The sequence below is a fragment of the Equus asinus genome, chromosome 7 (assembly GCF_041296235.1).
Source record: "Equus asinus isolate D_3611 breed Donkey chromosome 7, EquAss-T2T_v2, whole genome shotgun sequence".
Lineage (NCBI taxonomy): Eukaryota > Metazoa > Chordata > Mammalia > Perissodactyla > Equidae > Equus > Equus asinus.
Genome location: NC_091796.1, coordinates 61,502,747 through 61,522,157, shown reverse-complemented (window position 1 = coordinate 61,522,157; position 19,411 = coordinate 61,502,747). Strand labels below are relative to the sequence as shown.

The window sequence follows — 19,411 nt, the reverse complement described above, 5'->3', positions numbered from 1 at the left end:
TGACAACTGCATGGACTAGTCAAACTCCCACTGATTGCATTATTTGCATCTTGCTAAAAACTAGTTTACCATTTGCACACAGTAGTTTTTTAGTAAATACATCTATCTTTCTAACCTCAATTTCTTTTGCGTTCTCAGATTTACATCATTATAAAAACTACTGTTATTTTCAATAGAATAATTTTCCACAATCATATATGTGCCCTTCATATGACATCTGCAATTCAGTTCTAAAGCACAAAGAGGAAAATGTGCATAAATGAAATTCATTTAACATTTATATTTGTAGTAGTAAACATAAGAGGAGATTTCAAGGGGGTAAAAAAAAAAACATATTTTACACATATGCCAAGATAGTTAAGTAAGAAAATTTAAATTGGGCAATTTGAGAGAAAATTTTAAATAAAAAAGTATAATACTAAGTTGATCTCTCTTTTTGGAACTTGCTTTTTAAAATTATGTTCATTTTCTTAAAAGTATGAATACAGCTTTAATTGAGTTGTCTAAACTTGAGATAATTTTGATTATCTGAATTTAAGAAACTCTAAAATTATTAAATCCAATTAACTGAAATACTCAACTTACCTAATTCATCTTTGTATCTCCCATGACACCCAGTGCAGCACTTTGTATGTGGAAATAGAGCACAATATATGAGCAAATAAATGTAAGGATTTGTCAAGAAATTAGTAAATCTTCCTGAATTTGTATCGTTGGTTTAGCTGACATTAATTCTTGACAAATAAAATGGTTTTCAATCTTCAAAAATTTGTAATGCCACAAAATAGTGTGTGGAAATAACTGAAGACCAATTAAATGAGAACAAGCAAAGGGTATTTATTAAGAACTTGCTTAGCAGGGGAGTCAGCCACCAACACTTGTGCTTGGTCAAGACTCAAAGGCAGCCCGAAGAGTGGGATAGCTATGTGGGACAAAGGAAAGCTTCAGGTATGCACTGCTTGGAGGATGGTGGCATGGGGGAGCTGTTAGCGGGCTAGCTGGAAAAGATGCATCCTAGGTAATTGGTTAGGGGTGTACACTTGCCTTTCACGAGTTGGTCCTCAGTTGGAAGCTGGGACAAAAATTAGGGAAGCTGTCAGTTATTAATCAAGTTCTGGCCATTTGGGGCCAATTGTTGCAAGGGGTTATGGTCTGATTTCCTACAAGGTGGGCTTATAGCAGGTTGGCTTCCTGGGCTGGTTGCTGCAGATTATGGGTCAGAGTTCTATTTTTATATTTGGTCTAGCCATTGGCTATTTGTAATTTCAGTGTCTCAAGTGCTTAGAAATGGGGCAAGTTGTATAATCCAAAGAAAAGATGTTGAGAAACTATAATTTTGTCTCCTGTGCCAAAACTATAGTTTGGCAATTTAGTTGACTTTTTGAGCAATTTAGTTTATAGTTTTATTACAGTTACAAATGCACAAAATCTGTCCTAATGACCACATGATGACCACTCTCCTCCGCCCCCATACACATTTCCTATTCTTAGGGACAATCACTTTTAACACTATTAACCATTTCTTTTGATATTTACCTTCACATATCTAAATACCATGTTTATATACTACTAATTTAAGACTTTGCTATTGACTCTCCATGTGGGAGGATGAAGATTCGGCTCTCCTTTACTACCCTCCCTCACCACCATCACCCCCATACAGCAGAAACACCACACTTCTGTGTTCCCAGCCTCTCAATACAGTTATATAATAATTTGGGTGAGATAAATATTTATTGTTAACATTATTATAACAACCAAATGCTGTTCACAGTGACATGTTGTATTCTATGATCACATTTTCTTTCCTTCACAACTTTTTGGAGTTAACAATAGACTTATTTTTTGCTGGCTTAATTTTCTAATCATCTAATTTGTATCACCAATTCATTCCAAATTCTACGCATGAACATCTAAATCTCCTCTCACTATGTTTAAAGGATTCTATTAATTTCATCTTCTTGGAGACAACTCTCATGGACCTCCTGACTCAACCCAGTCTTCCCTGGGTGTTCTGCACAGCTGTCATCTGAGATCTCCCTACACTATAATCCTGAGAATTCTCTCTGTCTTTCCTGTGTTGAATCTTTTGTATTCCAAATTCTATGCCTTTTTAATTCTTGGTTTGCTCTCTCATTTGGGTGGAGCACATCTGTCAGTAGTTTCCTTAGAAGAAGTTAATTTTTCTGAAACTTTGCATATTTGAACATGTTTTTATTTCGCCATAACACTTTATTTTAGTGTGGCTGAGAATACAATTTCAGATAGGAAATAGGTTTCTTTCAGAATTTTGAAGCCTTTATTCTGTTGTTTTCCAGGCTTCTGAATGCTGTTGAGAAGTCTAAATTCATTCTGCTTCACAATCCATTTTCTGAAGCCAGTTTTTCCTCTCTGGAAGCTTGGGATATCTTTTCTTTGTCCCACTGCTCTGAAATTTCACGATGATGTGCATGTTCTAGGGCTATTCTTCTCTTTTATGCTGGGCTTCAAAGGGCCCTTTCCATCTGGAGATCCAAGCCCTTCATTTCTGGAAAATGTTCTTCGTTTATTTTCTGATTATTTATGTCCCTCTGTTTTCTCTCTTTTTCTTTTCCTTTGGAACTTCATTTTCTGGATGATAAATGTTCCTGGCCTAATGTTCTGATTTTCTCATCTTTTCATTCCTATATTTCTTCTCCATGTCTTTTCCTCCTGCTTTAATGGAAAGTAAATTTGTTCTACTTTAATGAATAAATTCAAGAACTTTATTTTCCATCCTTTCTATTGAGTCTTTGATTTCTGCTATTTTATTTTTAATTTCTAAGAATTCATTTTTGTTCTTTGGATACTCCTTTCTATAGCATCTTGCTTTTATTTTAAAGAGGCTCTAAGACTGTTATTGATAGATATTTTTTGAAGTTTTCATGTCTCCGTCTAATATCTGATGTTAGTTGTTTCTGTTTATTATGTTTCATATTAGAGATTTTCCTCAGCTTTCTGATAGCCCCTGATTCTCTATCATATTTAAAAGTGGGACATTATTTTATAGTTGTAAATTATACCTCAGTAGAGCTATAAATAGATAGAAGAAAAAAAATGGGGCATTTTGAAGCTTGTGGGAAGTTCCAAGCATGTGGGTGAGGCACGTACATGTTTGTCAGCTACTGGACGGTTTCATTGGCAGAACCCCAACATCGGAATCTAGGTCTTATCTCTTGAGCTGGTCAGATTCTTCAGAGAAGAATCTTCTCATCTTCTGTCTGGAGAAGAGAAGCCTAGTGGTCAATGTTCTGGAAGCTGAGGGGGAAAAAAGGTTGAGGTGTTTCAGAATTCATTATTTACACTGTCACTTAAGCTCCATCTTCAACATGGTAGTCCCAACCTCACTTGTGCCTGATGTCCCCAAGCAGTGCAAACACTGCCTGCTGTGACTCTGCCAGAGCATTAACCTCTAATCTTCAGCCAGAGCAGATGAGAGGCAGTCACCTTGGTCAAGCAGAGAAAAGATGATTTGGTCAGCGGGTGTTCACTACATTTAAACAGACTTTTAACAACCCTCCTGTTTGCAGCCCACTTAGACCCCACTTCCTGAAGCCTTGGGGACTTTGGGGGTGCAGAGTAGAGTGCTTCTTGAGTTTCTCAAGTTGCAGCTTAGGATTCGTTTTCCCTTGTTCTGCTGGTAAGTTGCCACTCTTCTTTCCACTTTTGCTTTTCCACTTTCAAAATTGTGTTGCTATTGCCTCCTTTTTTTCTCCCTATCTCTTTATTGTCATTATTTTAGGATTTCAGGAGGAGGCAAAGGTACAAGAGTGTGTTCAGTATACCATCTTTAACACAAATCCCTAATAAATTTGGACTTTCTGCTCTCAGTATCTTTTCCTGTAAAAAGGGAATGAAATACAGGCTCATGATGCTACGTATAAGATATAATAATTCTCATCTGTATATCGCTGTACATTATATAAAGTATTTCACATGGACCTCATTTCATCCTCCTCATAATTTTATAATTCCATTTGAGCAGGTATTAGTCCTTTAACCTAAGTGGAAACTGAGGATCATAGAGGTTCACGTCCCAGAGGTCACTGCCATCGATGTATGGAACTGGAACTGCCATGCTTCTGTTCACATGTGGTCTAATGGAGCTCCTGAAATGAACAGAGGACAGAGAGAATGAAACAGCAGGGAGCTGATTCTGGTGGCTGATTCAATGTCTACATAGTCTGACAAAAATGAGAGTATTAGGCAGGAATTAAAGATTCCAGTCTCTACCAAGCAAACGCTAAAAAAAATTCAGATAAATTTATGGTTAGGGAAACAGAATGAAACCTAGAAATTTAATCAAGATTTCAAGACATCAAATTTGATTCCCTGGTAAGCATGCGTACAATACAAGTCATTAGCTAAGTACAAAGCCATATTTCTTAAGGTTAAATACTGATTTTCTTATCTTAGGTGCCCTCTGGGAATCTTATTTCCTTCATGGCTGTTCTTCTATATTAAGCACAGAAGTGAGCCGACAGTATCTGCCATTTCCATCTGCTAGTATCTCTCTTTTCTGAAGAAAAATACAGGTAACCTAGGATTTATAATCCTTTGTTTCTTCCTAATTCTGTCATTTTTATCTTCAGCACCTCATTTAATCAATTAAGCAATATCCATGGAGTACCTCTGTAGGAGGCCCCAAAGGGGATGCAAAGAAGAAAAAGGCAGTCTCTGCCCTGAAGAAGTCATCTTTGAGGGAACAAAACATCATTTTGTAGCTAAATTGCAGTGAGGCCAAAATCTCACATCTCATCAAAATATGGGGTATTCACATTCTGTCAAAACATCATTCAAAATAATCCATTCATTTATTCATTCATTCAAAAAAATCCAGCTACGTTCCTGTGCAGCTATTGAATGATATGACTGACCTGGTCAGACTAGTGACATGTCGAACCTGGGATTTCTATGAGAGGTGTGACTATTCTCTGAAATTGGGCCACTGACCTCAGTGTTCTTGGGCACTTCCGCCTTGATGTCTGGCCTCGTAGCTCTACTTTCGTTTCCTTCTTCTGCCAGCGTTCACTGTGGCAGCAAGGGGATGGCTCTCCACCCTCGGTTCTCTTTGACCTGAACTTCCACAGTATATTCTCCTCCTTCCTGAAGTGACAGCATCCTGCCCTCTTAGGAGGGGCCATAGTGGTGTACCAAGGGCAGGGAAAAAACCCTGCTTACTGGGAATATAAAAAATATCGTCCTTTTCATCTCACCAATTAAATTCAGCATCAGGAAGGAAATAAGCAGTGTGCTACAAAGGAGGATACGAGGAGAAACCTGTATTCATTGTGGTGGTTAGAGAGTTCCTTTCTGAGGAGAAGGCATTAACTGGAACCTGAAGATAAGAAAAAACCAACCATGAAAAAATATGGGTCCCAGGCAGACAGAACCATAAATTAGTTCCAAAGACATAGTCTAAGTCTTGCCCTTTAAGTCGGTAATTAAGGAAGACAAGTAGGTGGGCTAGGAGCTGGGTCTTTTGGGCGGTACTAGAGGTCGGTTCACTTAACAGCCATTCCCAGCCGCGTTCTCCCCTACCTTCCTCCACTAGAGAGGCTGGGAAACATATGACTACAATTCCCAGCTACCATGGAAGCAAGGCCTGGTCATATGACACCACTTTTGCTGGAGGAGAAAGTCCTTTAGGGGCCTTTCCTTCTCAAAGAAAAGCCAAATGCCCACAAGAAGAAGTGGTTTTGTTCTTTGCCTTTCCTCTTTCTGCCTGGAATGCAGGAGGCACTTAGGTTTTGCAAGGCTGAGAATGAGCAGGAGAACAGGAGGAAACTGGATCCTCAACGGCATGGTGACATGGCTGCACCACCTGGACTGCCTACCTCCATATAAGAAACTACAGAATGGTAACTTATTTTTTAACACTTTCTAAGTGGTTTACTTGAATTCACAGTTATCCTCATAAAGACTTAAAGAAATAAGTACCATTGTTATCCTAATTTTGAGATAAGGAAGTTGAGGCATGGAAAGGTTGAATAATTTACCCAAGTTATTCAGTTAGTAAGTGGAGCAGCTGGACTTTGAACTCAGGCAGTGTATTACTCAATCCTACATCCTTAACCATTGTTCTATATGCCAGGGTTGGCTGGTCATCTGTTATCCAGAGATCAACAAAATCCTGACTTATACATCCTTCAAGGATGGAAAAAATTTAGTTGGGAGCTTTGAGATCATCACATAAACAAAGATCAGTGCAGTGTGTGGCCAGAGAATGGCAAGTTAGACAACCATGTGACAAAGAATTTTTGGTAGGAAGAGACAAAGATGAAGATGGAAATTACACCAGAGTGACTGAGAAAGGGAGCTCTGGAAATTAGAATATTTGCCTACAAATTTAAGTTCCACCACTTGCCACCAGCTGAGTGATTGTGGCCTAATTATATTACTTATCTTTATAAGATCTAGGTCATTCTATCTTTAAGCCTCAGTTTCCTTGTCTCTAAAATAGCCATGGTGATCATATACGTCTTTCAGAGTTTTACTGCTCGAGCAAAATGCTTTGCTCCTAGTAAGGCTTCAGTAAATGTTAGCTCAAAAAACACACTGAGATAAGTTTGAATGTTTTCTTCTACAGCTTGTCTCATCTTGACAGTAATGACTTCTAGAAATCTTCAATTTAAAATGCAACATTTGGAAACTTTAAAATATCAAAGATGAAGAGAAAGTAAAGATGATCTTTTCTTTGATGTTAGCATTGAAATGTTTTTTTCATATTCTAGTGGAAACCCAGCTATATTACAGATCACAGGACCTAGGACACCATTGTTGCAATAATTTAATCTGAGATAGGACTGACATTGTTAGTACGTTTCTTAATAGTACTAGTCAAGCAGAGATTTAAAGAATGTACCTATTGACTTCAAAGGATTTGTTTTAAAGAAAGCGAAATAAAAAGGAAATAAGAATCCATGGGAACATGATACAGTACCATGATTTCCACCCTGAGTTTTGGAAAATCTGACTAACCTCCAAACTGTGTTGTGAGAAAAAACAGTTATCTCACTCAAAGGCACAAGAACTAATATAGAACATTAGTTCAAAGCCTCTGGGGAGAAAAGAGGGATACAAAGACCGACACTTGCTTGTGTATTGAACACCCGTGTGGAAAGGAGCTGCAGCTTGGTGAGCTGGTGCCTGTCTGTGCCTTTGAATCGACTGTGATGCAGACAGCAATGTGTCATTGCACACGTTCTGAGTGAGCCAGCAGATCTCTAAAACTTCCCAGCTCCAGAGATTGCAGGAAGCATTTTCCTCTAGGACTTCTTGGTGACTTAAACAAAGGAAGTGAGTCTACAATGACCACCAGAGGGCTCTGATAAAATCTTCATAAATCAGTTTTTTTCCTTGTCTTTTCCCATATTCAAGGAACCAGCCTGAGAACTACCACTGATGTGTGTTTGGGAGAGTGGTTACTGTGTCTGTAAGGTTGCTGCTGCCACTGGTCATTTAAGATGGATCCCTGCTTCCAGAGAGGAAAAAGCCTACCACTGGCTCTCCCTTCCCAGAGGGCGGGGCAGACAGTATTCTGGTCAGAGGAGTGCCTCCTGTAGGCAGTCGTTTCCCCTCGTCCAGGAGTCCAGGATGCAGGAGCGGAAGGAAAGGGTACAGCTTGACCTGTTTCCCCAGGGGGCTCCTCGGCGTAAATCAGCCCTAGTGTCCTGCTCACACATGGCAGGGAAGTCACAGGGAGATCTGTGTCGTTCCCTGCAGAACATACAAAACAATCTACAGAGGTGACAGGCATTCTGAAGGTTAGATTGTTGCCAGGGTCTCTCCAGCAGGTCACTTCCTACATCTACTGTTCCTGGGAACACAGGTTTGGATGTGGCTGCCATAATTATATTTTCCAGTATATTGAGACTGCCACGTAGCATTCACCTTGCTACGGAACCCATGACTAAGTGGGGAATTTTTCAAGAATATCAACCTACCTAATCATTTTACCTAAAATAGTGAAAAGGTAAAAGTTCCCATTAGAAACAGATTTTTATAAAAATATGACCTATTTGCAAATTGAACTTCTAATCCCACCTGGTAAAATGAAATATGAGAGCCACATAATGAACTCAAAGTCCAGTAAGCGAGGGCCTGTTTCTAAAGCAGCGCCATACACACTGTCACTGATTCTCACAATGCAAGACGGCAGACAGGACAAAAACTCTTACTCTCATCTGCAGATGAGCAAACAGGAAGCCCTGCTGAGACAAACCACGGGGTTTACTGGATATGGTCCTGGGTGGGGTCTAGCAGCTGACAGAACCTCAGTATGCCCAAAAGAAGAGTCTGATGAGAAAGGATGGGAACAACTGCTGACGGTCTTCCCATCCAAATGGTAACTGAGCCCAATTAGATTTTTCTATCCCATCTCCGCCTGTACAGAACCCTAGCACAGAACTTTGTGCACAGCAGACTCTCTTTAGTATTTGATTCTAAAATCAGTGGTTACTAACAACAACCACCTATATATCACTAATTATGTGCCAGAAACTGTTCCAAACACTTTGTATTATTACTCATTTAATCCTCACAAGAACTCTGTGAAGTAGGTACAATTATTCCCTTCAGTTTACAGATAAGGAAACTGAAGCACAGAGAGGTTAAGTGACTTGCCCAATGTCACGCAGATTAATAGTGTGAGGGTTAAGATTTTTAAAAATAATATGCAAATGCATTGCCCTAGCATCAACACTTCAGGAGATTATATTCTGAGGGTAATGGGGGCAAAACAAAGAACTAAAACGTATTACCTCTCCTGTCTTAATTAGGCCATGAGAAGGAATTCCTGGGGCATCAAAAATGTCACCCTAGTGATTTAATCCTTTATACAAAAGTGGCTTTGAACTATGCTGGGATGAGTTTTGCCTTTTGTCGGTGACAGGTTCTGGCCTTAGGTAGGACATGAACAGCTATAACAAAGGGCACCTGCGCCCATTCTTTCTTCTGTTCAGGTGAGAACAGGGCTGCATCGGGGAAAGTTTAAATGACCTGGTTTCTTCCGGCCCCTGAGAAAAACAATGAGTTTTCCATCTCATGCCATTCTCCCCAGTTTCATGTGCACACATTCAAAAGGTGAGCAATGATGTGAAGTCCTGGGTGAAAAGTTCTGTTTGCTCCTCTCCTGTCTGAAGCTAAGCAGAGTAGACTCCAGTGGCGAGTGTGTGCAGGGCAGGGGTCTGCCATCACCGTGTCCCGCTGCCCCGCTGCTGCCCAGGGCGCACACACTGCTCTGAGGGCTGGGCAGAGACTGTGATGCACTGTACACTTAAAGCTTTGCTTAGTCTGAGATCCACAGAATAAACCATCAGTCTGTCCAGTGCCTCTAGATCCACACCGAGCTTTCACGTGTGATGCCACTGCTACAAGCAGGGAGTGGAAATCAACTACTTTAACTCGCAGTCGGGACTCAGTGAAGGTGCACTCCACATTCTGAGCTAGCTCTCTGTCTCCGACTCCCTCCCTTTCTCCTTCCTTCCTTCCCTCTCTCCATCTGTCCTCTCTTTCCCCTCTCTCCCTGCCTCCTTCCTTCCTTTCTTTTTTTCAGCGACATACTGTCTTTTGATCAGTGAAAGACAATACGTCTTTGTGGAAACCTATACAGGGTGCTTACATTTTCCCTTCATTGTCTCGAAATACACTTTCATGATCTCAGTGTACCTCAAAAAGTGGGAAATAATCATAGCAACAAGGCCTAGAGAAGAAAACATGAGTAATGAAAATAAGGACAATCTTTTCAATTAAGCCACCTTGGGGCATTTAAGTGACCTAACTTTGTCTATGCCTTTTGGCAGGTGTGGTGATACTTCGGATGGATCAGGGACTTTCTGCATGAAGTTAAGGTCTAAAGTCAACATATAATTTGGATAGGTAGGGGTAGCTTATGGTCAGACCAGTTTCCTTCCTTTTCTTAACTTACATTTTGACTTGAATGCAGTTTGGACAAGTTTCACGAACTGCTGCTAGAGATCCCACTACTCCATAAGTGCAGTTGGCCATTCTGCCCACAGACCTGGCAAGGTGGGCTCCTGCCCTGTGCCCGTGCCTTACAGGGCCTGAGTATCACAAACCTATCAAAATAAATTTATTAAGGGAGACATGGTCACTTCTGTCACTAGGGTCTGGTGCTTAGTGCTCAGGAAGCATAAACATAATCCTAAACATCTGCTCTCAAAACCAACTCTGTTCAGGCCCCAGAGAAACGCTTCGCCACAACTTGGGTCCCCTGTCTGGGAAATACTGCTGTGAAGGTTTTTGGTGTGTGCTGCTGCTGACACGGCGGATGGACACTTAGCTGTGTGGATGATGTAATGGCAGAGGCACTGTCTTGAAGTCATATTAATTAAGAATCAAGTCTTTCCTTTCAGACAGCAAGAATATCATACAGTCTTAAATAATGCACACTGTTTCCAGTAGTGTCAAGCATCAGTTTTCTTGCTTCCCTTCGTGTTCCAATCCATGGTTCAGAAGGAAGTCGCCCATTCATATAGTATTGGCACCTGGTTGAACATGGTGACTGAGGAATATTTTGCAAAACTAAGTAATTAATTTGACAGTTACAATGGTAGAAATGTCTTTATAACACATGTGAAATGTGACACTGATTCTTTACATGGACAACCAGGTGGACACTGAATGTTAGAACTGCTAATAGTTTTTATTTTATCAAAAATTTAGGGGCTGGTCCGGTGGCACAGCAGTTAAGTGCGCACGTTCCGCTTCTTGGCGGCCCAGGGTTCCCTGATTGGGATCCAGGTGTGGACAAGGCACCGCTTGGCAAGCCATGCTGTGGTAGGCGTCCCACATGTAAAGCAGAGGAAGATGGGCATGGATGTTGGCTCTGGGCCAGTCTTCCTCAGCAAAAAGAGGAGGATTGGCAGCAGTTAGCTCAGGGCTAATCTTCCTCAAAAAAAAATTTAATAAGGTATAATTGAATGTTCAAATGCTAAATAAAAATTTTAAGCTTTTTATGAATAATTTTTATTTAAATATTGGTATTCATAATCATAATTTGTAGCTCGCGTTTTAATTTTAATAGATAACCTTGAACCATTTGGAAGAAAATAACTTTCAACAACTACGGGAAAGTATTTTAATTTTCTAATTTTAAAAATTTGATTTAAATTTTGATGAAAAATATACTCCAATTTTGTAAAATTTTAGTACACTAATCTTTTATCAGTGTTGTCCCATGGAACTTTCTGTGATGATGGAAATATTCTACATCTGTGCTGTCCAATACAGTGGCCACTAGCCACATGTGTCTAAGAGCACTTGCAATATAGCCAGTGCTACTGAGGAACAAAACTGACTGAAATGTGGCTAGGTGCGCCATATAGAACAGCAAAGCTTCAGATCATTACCGTCCCTGTAACACGAATTATGTGACCATCTTAATTATAACAACATATTAGTTTTTACTCAAATAAAGGAAAAAATCAATTTAATGGAATAAATATATAATAATGTATTAATTATGTATATCTTTATTTTATTACTTATTCATATAGCCAGACTATCAACAGAAAATCTAGGTATGCATGAGGGTATATTCAGTTGTCTTTGATATTTTGCTGGCTTTTGTCATATAAAAACTATAGGTCATTTTCTTTTCTTGACTGTTTTCTTTTTTATTGCAGTAACATTGGATTATAACATTACACAACTTTCAGGTGTACTGTGTAATATATTTCAAGTTCTGTGTAGATTACATCATGTTTACCACCCAAAGACTAATTACAATCCATCCCCACACACATGTGCCTAATCACTCTTTTCACCCTCCTCCCTTCCTCCCTCCTTCCCGTCTGGTAACCACTAATCCAATCTCTGTTGCTATGTGTCTGTTTGTCATTATTTTTGGTCTTCTAATTATGAATGAGATCATACGGTATTTGATTTTCTCCCTCTGACTTATTTCACTTAGCATAATACCCTCAAGGTCCAGCCATGTTGTCACAAATGGCCAGATTTCATTGCTTCTTATGGCTGAGTATTATTCCATTGTGTATCTATACCACATCTTTATCCATTCATCCATTGATGGGCACCCAGTTTGCTTCCAAGTCTTGGCTATTGTGAATAAGGCTGCAATGAACATAGGGGTGCATGTATCTTTATGCATTCATGTTTTCAAGTTCTTTGGATAAATATCCAGGAGCAGAATAGACTGATCATATGGTAGATCTATTCTTAATTTTCTGAGGAAAGTCCACACTGTTTTCCACAGTGGCTGCACCAGTTTGCACTCCCACCAGCAATGTAAGAGGGTTCCCTTCTCTCCACATCCTCTCCAACATTTGTTGTCTCCTGTCTTGCTAATATAGCCATTCTGACGGGAGTGAGGTGATACCTCATTGTAGTTTTGATTTGCATTTCCCTGATAGTTAATGATATTGAAAATCTTTTCAGATGCCTGTTGGCCATCCTTATATCTTCTTTGGAAAAATCTCTGTTCAGATTTTTTGCCCATTCTTTTAATTGGGTTGTTGGGTTTTTTTGTTGTTGAGATGTATGAGTTCTTTGTATATTTTGGATATTAAGCCCTTATCTGATATATGGTTTGCAAATATCTTCTCTCAATTGTTAGGTTGTCTTTTCGTTTTGTTGATGGTTTCCTTTGCTGTGCAGAAGCTTTTTAGTTTGATGTAGTCCCATTTGTTTATTTTTTCTATTGTTTCCCTTGCCCAATCCAGACATGGTATTTGAAAAAATGCTGCTAAGATGGATGTCAAAGAGCGTACTGCCTAAGTTTTCTTCTAGAAGTTTTATGGTTTCAGGTCTTACATGCAAGTCTGTAATCCATTTTGAGTTGATTTTTGTGCATGGTGTAATACAATGGTCTACTTTCATTCTTTTGCATGTGGCTGTCCAGTTTTCCCAACATCATTTATTGAAGATACTCTCCTTTCTCCATTGTATTCTCTTGGCTCCCTTGTTGAAAATTAGCTGTCCATACATGTGTGGGTTTGTTTCTGGGCTCTGGATTCTGTTCCATTGATCTGTGTGTCTGTTTTTGTGCCAGTACCATGCTGTTTGGTTACTATAGCTTTGTAGTATATTTTGAAATCAGGGAATGTGATACCTCCAGCTTTGTTTTTTCCTCGGGATCCCTTTGGCTATTTGGGGTCTTTCGTTGTTCCATATAAATTTAAGGATTCTTTGTTCTATTTCTGTGAAAAATGTCCTTGGAACTTTGATAGGAATTGCATTGAATCTATAGACTGCTTTAGGAAGTATGGACATTTTAACTACATTACTTCTTCCAATCCAAGAGCATGGAATATCTTTCCATTTCTTTGCGTCTTCTTCAATTTCTTTCAATAGTGTTTTATAGTCTTTAGTGTACAGATCTTTCACCTCTTTGGTTAAGTTTATTCCTAGGTATTTTATTCTTTGTATTGCAATTGTAAATGGGATTGTCTTCTTAATTTCTCTTTCTGCTACTTCGTTGTTAGTGTATAGAAACATAACTGATTTTTGTATATTGATTTTGTATCCTTTCGCTTGACTGTATTCATTTATTTGTAAAAGTTTCTTAGTGAGTTCTTTAGGTTTTTCTATACGGAAAATCATATCGTCTGCAAATAGTGACAGTTTCACTTCTTTTCTAATGTAGATCCTTTTATTTCTTTTTCTTGCCTGATTGCTCTGGCTAGGACTTCCAATACTATGTTAAATAAGGGTGGTGAAAGTGAGCATCCTTGTCTGCTTCCTGTTCTTAGAGAGATAGCTTTCAATTTTTCTCTATTGAGGATGATATTAGATGTGTTTTTTTTTGTCATATATGGCCTTAATTATGTTATTTTCCTTCTATACCCATTTTATTTAGAGTTTTTATCCTAAATGGATGCAGAATCTTGTCAAATGCTTTCTCTGCATCTATTGAGACGATCATGTGATTTTTATTTATCATCTTGTTAATGTGGTGTATCACATTGATTGACTTGTAGGTGTTGAACCATCCCTGTATTCCTGGAATCAAACCCTCTCGATCATGGTGTATGAACTTTTTAATGTATTATTGTATTCTATTTGCCAATATTTTGTTGAGGATTTTTGCTTTGATGTGCATCAGTGATATTGGTCTGTAATTTTCTTTTTTTGTGTTGACCCTGTCTGGTTTTGGTATCAGGATAATGTTGGCTTGGACGAATGAGTTAGGAAGCCTCCCCTCTTCTTCAATTTGTGGAAGAGTCTGAGAAGGATGGGTATTCAGTCTTCTTTGAACATTTGGTAGAATTCACCAGGCAAGCTGTCTGGTCCTGGACTTTCATTTTTGGGGAGGTTTTTGATTACTGTTTCAATCTCCTTACTGGTGATTGGACTATTCAAATTCTCTACTTCTTCTTGATCCAGTTTTGAAAGGTTGTATGATTCTAAGAATTTATCCATTTCTTTTAGATTATCCAATTTGTTGGCGTATAGCTTTTCATAGTATTCTCCCATATCTTTTGTATTACTGAGGTGTCCATTGAATTTCTCCTCTTTAATTTCTGATTTTATTTGAGCCTTCTCTTTTTCTTCGTGAGTCTAGCTGAAGGTTGGTCAATTTTGTTTATCTTTTCGAAGAACCAGCTCTTGGTTTCACTGATTTTTTCTTCTGTTTTATAGTCTCTATTTCATTTATTTGTGTTCTGATTTTTATTATTTCCTTCCTTCTACTGATTTAGGGTTTTGTTTGTTCTTCTTCTTCCAGTTCCATTAGGTGCAGTGTTAGATTGGGGGGAGGGGATTTTTCTTGTTTGTTGAGGTAGGCGTGAATTGCTATAAACTTTCCTCTTAGAACTGCTTTTGCTGTATCCCATAGATTTGGGCATGTCGGAATTTCATTTTCATTTGTCTTCAGGTAATTTTTTATTTCTCCTTTCATTTCTCATTGACCCAATTGTTGTTTAGTAGCATTTTCTTTAATCTCATATTTGTGGCTTATCTGATTTTCTTCCTGTAGTTGATTTCTAGTTTCATACCTTTGTGGTTGGAAAAGATGCTTGGTATTATTTCAATCTTCTTTAATTTATTGTGACTTGCTTTGTGGCCTAATATGTGATCTATCCTGGAGCATCTTCCATATGCATTTGAAAAGAATGAGTATTCTTTGGTTTTTGGATGGAATGTTCTGTATATATCTACCAAGTCCATCTGATCTAATGTGTCATTTAAGGTCAGTGTTTCTTACTGATCTTCTGTTTGGATGATCTATCCACTGGTGTAAGTGGAGTGCTGAAGGCCCCTACTATTATTGTGTTGCTGTCTATTTCTCCTTTAAGTCTCTTAATAATTGCTTTATATATTTAGTTGCTCCCATGTTGGGTGCATAGATATTTATAAGTGTTATATGCTCTTGTTGGATTGTTCCCTTTATCATTATATAGTGCCCTTCTTTGTCTCCTGTTACAGTTTTTGTTTTAAAGTCTATTTTGTCTGACATAAGTGTTGCTACTCCAGCTTTCTTTTCTTTGCCATTTGCATGGAATAACTTTTTCCACCCTTTCACTTTCAGTTTGTGAGTGTCCTTTGGTCTGAAGTGCGCCTCTTGTATGCAGCATATATATGGGTCTTGTTTTTTTATCCAATCAGCCAACTTATGCTTTTTGATTGGAACATTTAGTCCATTGACATTTAAAGTAGCTATTGATAACTATGTATTTATTGCCATTTTGTTCCTTTTTTTTTCTGAGTGCTTTAGTAGTTCTCTGTTCCTTTGTTCTGCTCTTGCTCTCTTCTCTTGTGGTTTGATGGCTTTCTTCAGTGATATGCTTGATTTCTTTCCTCTTACTTATTTGTGTATTTTCTGTATAGGTTTATGGTTTGTGATTACCATGAGGTTCCTATATAATATTCTACATATATAGCAACCTATATTGAGTTGATAGTCTCCTTAGCTAGACCTCTGTCTAAAAGCTCTACTCTTTTACTCCCCTCCTCCCACATTTTATGTTTTTGAAATCATATCTAGTCTCTTGTTTTGTGTGTGTCTTTCCATTACCCTCTTATCATTGAAATAAATAATTTTAGTACTTTGGTCTTTTAACCTTCATATTATGTTCATAGGTGTTTGATCTGCTACCTTGACTATATATTTGCCTTTACTAGTGGTTCTATTGCTTGGTTGTTTTTTGTTTGTGTGTTTGTTTTGATAATTTTCTTATCCTTATTTTTGGTCTTCTCTGTCCCACTTAACTAAGTCCCTTCAGCATTTCTTGTAGAACTGGTTTCTTGGTGATAAACTCCTCTAATTTTTGCTTGTCTGGGAAGCTTTTTATCTCTCCATCCATTCTGAATGATAACCTTGCTAGATAGAGTATTCCTGGCTGCAGGTTTTGTCCTTTCAGCACTTTAAATATGTCATGCCACTCTCTTCTAGCTTGAAGGGTTTTGGCTGAGAAGTCTGGTGATAGCCTTATGGGCTTTCCTTTGTATGTCACTTGTTGCCTTTCTCTTACTGCTTTTTGGATTCTCTCTTTATCTTTAATTTTGGACATTTTAATCATAATGTGTCTTGGTGTGGGCCTCCTTGGGTTTATCTTGTTTGGTGCTCTGTATGATTCCTCTACTTGGATGTTTGTTTCCTTCCTCAGATTAGGAGAGTTTTCAGCTATTATTTCTTCAAATAGATTCTCTGCCCCTTTCTCTCTCTCTTCTCCTTCTGCGACACCTATAATATGAATGTTAGTGCACTTGATGTTTTCCCAGAGGTTCCTTAGACTGTTCTCATTCTTTTAAATTCTTTTTTCTTTTATCTGTTCAGCTTGGGTGATTTCCCCTAGTCTTTCATCCAGCTCACTGATCCGTTCCTCTGTATCATCTACTCTGCTATTGAGTCCCTCTAGTGAATTTTTCATTTCTAGTATTGTATTTTTCATTTCTGATTGGTTCTTTTTATATTTTCCAATTCTCTGTTGACATTCTGTGTTCATCCAGTTGTCTCCCAATATCAGTGAGCATCCTTATGAGTTTTTGTTTGAACTCTGTCAGGTAGGTTGCTTATTTCTGTTTCATTTACTTCTTTTTCTGGGGTTTTGGTCCTGTTCCTGTGCTTGGAATGTATCCCTTTGCCTCCTCATTTTGCCTCTTTCTCTGTGCTTATATCTATGTATTAGGTGCGTCAGCTACGTCTCCTGATTTTAGAGAAGTGGGCTTTTCTAAGAGATGCCTTTTGTGGCCCAGCAGTGTGCTTCCCTCTCATCACTAGTCCAAATGATCCAGGAATGACCCCTGTGTGGGTTACTCGTCTCCTTCTGCTGTGGCAGGGTTGCTCTTTCTGCAGGTACCCAGGGAGTCTAGTGTTTCCCTCCCTGGCCGGTTGAAAAACTATAGATTTTCTTATCTTTCAATATTGTTATATTTGTCAAGGTAGGAAGATGTAACATATGATATAGTGGTTTGCTAGCTTGATAAATAACTGAAATATTTAGACATACGATGGGTTTCCATTTGTACACTTGCTCCAAGCCCACCAATGCTGGAGGCTGGCCTCACAGCACCCCTAACTCTGACCGACCATTTTGAAAATGTCACTATTGTCCCCAGAGAGCCAGGACACATCCCATGGTTGGACTAAAATGAAGAACCTCCACTGCTGAAAAAACAAGTCAAAGCAAATGTCCTCTCAGAGGACTCCCATAGGGCCCCCACCTTAGAGGAAGTCCAAGCCATCCAGTTTCAGCAGAGGCCTTCCATTTGGGCTCAGGGCTGCTCTGGCCAGTCACCTGTAAGAGGGAGTAAACAGACAGTAGTTGTCACAAGTTTTGAGGGACTATATTGACTTATTTTTCTCCCTCTGTCTGACTTCCTGGGATTACTTCCCCAATAAAAACCACTGGACTTAAAATCTTACCTCCAGGTCTATTTCTGAGGGATCCCAGCTTAACACAACCTACAGGACGTGGCATAGTGCCTGGCGTATAGTATGGCTTTAACAGACATTTGCTGAAGCAATTAACATATGTTGCCAACGAAAACCTATCCCAATCTTAGCTTTTTCACCCAACTTGAAGTTTCTCAGAAGGAAAGTGACTAGATTTACTTTTACCTCATCTTGATTCTCTATGCATCTACTAGCATGAAAGTTCTATTGGAAAGCATATTGCCATTCAAAAAAAAGCAAATTTGGGTTCCAGACTGGACCACCCTCATTTGTTGACCCATTTGAGGTATGCCATTCTCCTACCTCTCTGATGCTTCAAATGCTCATTTTGCAATTAAAGTCTCAACAAGGACATACTTGGGAGAAGTAGCAGGATGATGTAACGTCATATTAATAAGTAAATTATTAACATAGAGCCTTTTAAAGAGCACTTCTGACAAGGATCTAGAAAGTGGAATTCCTGAAGAAAGAGGAGCTGTTGGTTGGGACGCCAAAGGCACAAGTCCTCTAGTCCCTAAATCTGCCCCGGGGACGTGACTGCTGTAACATACCCTCGTCTGTCGGTTGTGAGGTCTTCTGGAGACAGGACCAAGGTGCGCGCGGGATCCCCCTACTTTCTCGGCCTTATAAGCAGTGGGTGGAAGCACGCTGGGGAGCTCTGGGGCATGCCTGCGTCGTGGCTTTGGCGTCTTGCCCACGTCTTTGCCGGTGCTGGAACACCGTGTGACTCACGCCCGTTACTTTGGTTTCTAAGTTAACCTCTTCGCAGGCCTCCTACTGCGTTCAGTCAGCCAGGCCTGCCGTCCACAGGGCCGATTTCAAGGCGCTCACTCCGAGGGAGATGGAACGACCACTTTCTTTTTTTTCCGGTAATTTCACAAAGTGAACCTCTTTACTGAAGCATTGGAAGTGTTTTTATTCACTCACTAGTCATCCCAGAGCCAAAATGGTAAATTAAATATTTCAAGGCAGTATTTGATTCATCAGTCACGCCGCCTCCTCCCTCGTTTCCCAACACTTCGCACCAGATACAGAAATCACAGGTTGTGTCCAAACCCCCGTCTCGGTGCGCTCGCCGCGGGCCGCCGGGGACGCGGGGCTCGACGAGGCGGCGGAGCGCGGCAGGCTCCGCGGGCGCGGGGTCCGGGACAGCAGCGCCCTGGCCCGCCGCGGGGTCGCGGCGCCCGCCAACTTCGCTCCGCCCGCAGCCCTTCCAGCCTGCCGCTCGCCTGGCTCGGCTTTCCCGAGCTGCCGGGGGCGCGGGCTCTGCGACTCGGAGGCACGCCGCCCGGCGCGGCGCGGCGCGGCAGGGACGCAGCCGGCTCGCCACGCCCGCGGGGCCGCAGGCCTCGGGGCCGCCGCCGTTCTCACAAACTCCTCGCGGCGGGCGCCCCTGGACAAACTTCTGGTCGAGGCGCAGCCCTTGCACGGCAGGTCCCCGAAGCCAGCGCCAACAGAGGCCGCGCGCAGTTGGGGCGAGCGGGGGGCGGGGTCTGCTCGCCGCTGCTCCCCGCG

At 40.2% G+C, this 19,411-nt stretch overlaps 1 long non-coding RNA gene across 1 annotated transcript; it reads right to left on the bottom strand.

Annotated features, from left to right (window-relative positions):
- Window positions 1-2,569: 2,569 nt before the first annotated feature.
- LOC106838021 (uncharacterized) lies at window positions 2,570-19,210 on the bottom strand. The gene is made up of 3 exons (XR_011504564.1): window positions 18,448-19,210; window positions 17,665-17,738; window positions 2,570-4,127 (listed from the first exon to the last, which is right to left on the bottom strand). It is a non-coding gene; the product is annotated as an uncharacterized lncRNA (long non-coding RNA).
- Between the last annotated feature and the right edge of the window lie 201 nt (window positions 19,211-19,411).